The following is a 4,374-nucleotide window of genomic DNA, read 5'->3' on the forward strand; positions in this document are numbered from 1 at the left end:
GCCATGCGTGGATGGCTTTTCCCCGTGAGCTCTCCTGGGGGCAGAGCAGGGGAGCCCCGCACCGAGCCCGAGTTCCCCCGCTGGGACACGGTTCCCTGTTGCTGGAGGCGCCCCCCACCCCCTGCAGCCAGGGCAGAGAGGGGAAGGCGGGGGCGAGAATGTGGGGCGGCACGGTCTTCCGAAGCATCGTCGACCAGCAGAACACATCCATCTCCCGCTATGAGAGCTCCTGCCTAGTGCCGTGTCTTTAGGAAGCTGTTTAATTCAGTGCGCTCGAAACTATTGCTGCCTGAGGGTGTCCAGATAGGCTCACCGATCAGACCACTGCGAGGGGCACCAGTCTGGGTTAAAAATAAATAAATAAATAGATAAATCTCACGCTAAGCAGTTGCGAGCGACTTGAAGTGGGAGGTGAGTGTGGTCCCTGAGCGGGCCCCACTCGTACAGCTTTCCTGGAGGAAGCTGCTGCTGCCAGCAGGGACATCTGCTTTATTGCGCTCACCAGAGGAGCCTCAGTGTTCCCCCCCTCTGCTCCCCTTTCCACACAAGCTCAACTCAGCAGAGAAGGTTGAATCGAAATGAGAAGTGGGATATCATTAAAAATAGTAATAAATCTGAGGGACGGAAGTGGAATTTGAAAGGAAAGAAATTGCAGCAGATTCGTGCCAAGGTGTACTATCGAATTCCTTCTCTCACTCTCTGGCAGAGTTTCTCCCGGGGTAGCCCCGGGGCTGAAGCTGTTTTCAAGGCTCCCGTTCGGGTTCCCTCGTCCCGCCGCACCGCGCTAACAGTACGCGACGGGTGAACCCTCATGCTTACAGCCACTATTCTCGGGAACTCTAGTTCTGACTTGAAAGCAAGGAAGCAACCCGCCCCCCTTTCCTATTCGGGAGGTTTCTAAGGGGCATTCTGTGGCTGTCTCAGCCTGATGCAAAGGCTCAGTGCCGGCGGCCGGGTAGAAGACACGTAGCTCCTCTGTCTCTCTGGTTCACTCGACAGCTGCTCGTAGCTGCAGTAATTAGACTGTCAGTGCTTGTTAGAGGACAGGAAAACGCTCCTATGACAGATTCCACGAGTTCTCTGTTTTTGAGATCTCACAGAAATCACAAGAGCATTAACTGAGATCTCTTATTTCTCTGTAATCGGAAGGGAAGAAGTTCTCTCTGTCATCTCGCACTCCAATCACAGCTCTCTTCCGACTCCCATGAAACACAGTGAATTCACTCTAAGAGGCTCCTTCCCTGCCTACCCTGGAGGAACAGAGAGCTTCCTGGCCGTGTGAATTTTAAAATCTCCGCCTCATATTGCTTAATTTAACTAAACATACAACTTAACAGAAATGCAGACTTTTCTCCATAAACTTGAGCGGAGGAGTCGCTCCATACACGATGCTTCTCCATCTAAAATAATGTTAATTCAAACAATGCTCAGGAGAGGCTATTTCTCCTTACGAACAAAACACTGGAGGATCAAGCCGAGATGCTCCTACCCCCACCCATGGTTCACTCAGCAGATGAAACTCAGAGGAGGCGATTTCTTTTCCTCCCTACCGCACATTCCCCTTTTCCCCCGCAATCATACAAGGTTAACTCAACAGAGGAGTCTCAATCCAAATGGCAACTGGGATTGCATTAAAAAAAAAAAAAAAAAAAAAAGGAGAAAAAAATCAGAAATAGGGAAAGAAAAGAGAAAAAGCAGCAGGCTGATTACGAGGTGTCAAAACTGCCAGGAGCAAGAAGGTGATAGCAATCAGGGGTGAGAAGAGTGCGCCATTCGTGCGGGGCAGCTAATTATCCGTCTCATTTGAGAAGAGCAGCATTCGAGGCAGCAGCGTTCGCCTGCTGAACGGTGACAGATTGGCGCGGAGGAGAGGGGAGGTGTTAAAACAATGGAGCCGGGCTTGCGAGTGCTGCTGCATGCTAATCAGCCCGGCCTCCTTCCTTTCTCCCTTCCTCCCCTCCCTCCCTCCCTCTCTCCGCCTGCCTGCCTGCCGCGATCCCTCCTTCTCGCTGGCAAGCTCAACACAATCAGGCCCCTCCGCAACAGACAGCACCACACTCGCCTAGGTGGTAACCCGGAGAGAGTCCCGGTGGGACCGCGCCGCGGGGTAGGGAGCGCTCGGGGGGATCTGGCAAGCTGGTGGCTATCAGTGCTAGATTTCAGACCTCGCCCTTGGTGCCCAAGCTTCCAGGAGCCCGTCAATATGCGTCCCCACAAGGGGCAGAGGCGAGGAGCTCCTCGTTACAAGTCCTGTGAGTGCCTTATGCTGACATCCCGGCTCCCTGTTTTCCACCAGAGGACAGACCATAACCGGCAGCGCGGCGATGTTGCCTCCTAAGAGCCAACCTACCGCCAAAGCCCCAGACCAGGCCCGCAAAGGTGAGGGAAATGCGGAGCTGCGACAATTACTGATGGACTCCGGGGGCTACGTTGCTCTCTGAGCTCTGCACAGTAACTAGAGTCCGGAATGCTAAACATGTTGTAAGCAAGTTGTACAGCCTCTCTTCTGCCGATGCCTTTTGCCCCTCGGATTTCTTGGCCTTGTAAGCCTGAGTGACCGCACATACCCAGTTTGCACCCTGTGAGGAGGTACAAAAATTGGTAGCCTTCCCTCGGACCAGTAACAACCAGTCCCATTTACAAACTGTGCGACAGGGTCTGCAGAAAGAGGAGGAATGCTTTGCGCGGGCTCGCTTTGGCCCCAGCTCTCCCAGGACGCCCAGGCTCTGCGGGACTCCTGGGCAAACCCTGGTGCTGGAGTATTAGCAGCCCAGCTACAGCAAGTGCTCTGCTCTGCCAGGAGAAGCAGAGGAATGAGCGTTGGAATGTTTACTCTTCAATATTTCTCAGTTTCCATTCCATCCTGCCCTGAAAGATTTCTGATTACTATACACTTCAAAATAGTATTTATTACAGATTTACATAATCTGTATGTTTTATGTTAAGGGAATAACACATTGATGCTGTACTACTGAAAGGAGTTAATCTAAACTATGTAGTGTCTGCTATAACAGAGTTCCAACTAAAACACATCCTTGTTTCCTGGCACTGACAAGTAACACATATCCAGAAGGACACTGCCCGGCACATTAGGTAAGCTGCCAGGTGAAGCCATTGCTCAACTCCTGAACCTTCACTGTGTTATGGATCAGCACTCACCAAAATTAAATAACATGCATCTCTGTGTAACCTCGTATTTAATTTAACAAGTGTTATTTCAAATAGCATGTGCCTGTTTTACGACAAGATCCATGTGGGTAAGTAAACACAGAAAGGGATTAAACTGTTTTAGGCCTGAGGTAAGCAGCATAATAACTCAGGTTGAATGCTATTTAAAATAGGCTTGAGTGCATGTATGGCTAAGCAGGAGTCATAGCGTTTAAATTTTGTAATTCTAAGTCTGTCATTGTGTGTTACTTGATGAGATTGTCCATGAGCATACAGATGGTGAGATTTTCATGCTTCTGTGGCATACTGACATCTCAGGCTGTAAAAATAAATTCCCAGATCGCTGCAATACCTAAGAAGGAGAAAAATCCAGTCCACCTTAATGCTCAACATTGGAGTGCTTTACTTTTTAAGAGATTTTATAATGCTAGATACACAAGTTTGTGCAAATTGGGAACACTGATTTAATGGATTTACAACATAAAACAACATTCAAGATAACTACTCTGCCCTTTTTTAAGGAAATTTTTTTTTTTCTGGGCTTCTGGATTCAGATATATGGGGGATGACGATAAAAACTTGCCTTTTTTTGCTATTATCTGTAATCATTTTTCTAAACTGTACATAAGGATGAAAGGGGGAATTGACTTTTCATTAGGTCAAGCTTACTTTTCATTAAAAAATTCTTTGATTTTTTTCTTGATTTCACATAGTTTTCCAAACTAGTAATAAATTATTATATCTATGTTAATGAATTACACTGTTCTGAAAAAGGTATTTGCATCGAAGACAAATGCTGAAACATCTTCTCGAATATAATAATCACTTGTTTCCTGTTGAAGAAGCCATAGTGTGGACTGAACCGTGCATGAGCCTGTTCAGCCTGGAAAGCAACACAGATATTACTCATAAATAGCTGGGGTAGGGCACCCCTGTTGGTTAATGTATGGTCGCAGACCAGGTGCTGTGCTGATCGAGGTCCCTGAGCTGACCGAATTAAAAATTTTAAATAGATATATATAGCAGGGTGATCCGGTGAAAATGAGCTAAAAGAAAAACAATTTGCAGAGATAAGTGTATACTTTAAATGGTTTAAAATATTCAATTGGTGAAAAAATAGCTACTTGTAAAAACGTGTGTATTTTCATTATGCTTAATTTGCCATTCAAAACAAGTTTTTCTTAATAAGCTCTATTGTTTCTATCT

This window comes from Patagioenas fasciata, chromosome 7 (assembly GCF_037038585.1).
Source record: "Patagioenas fasciata isolate bPatFas1 chromosome 7, bPatFas1.hap1, whole genome shotgun sequence".
Classification (NCBI taxonomy): domain Eukaryota; kingdom Metazoa; phylum Chordata; class Aves; order Columbiformes; family Columbidae; genus Patagioenas; species Patagioenas fasciata.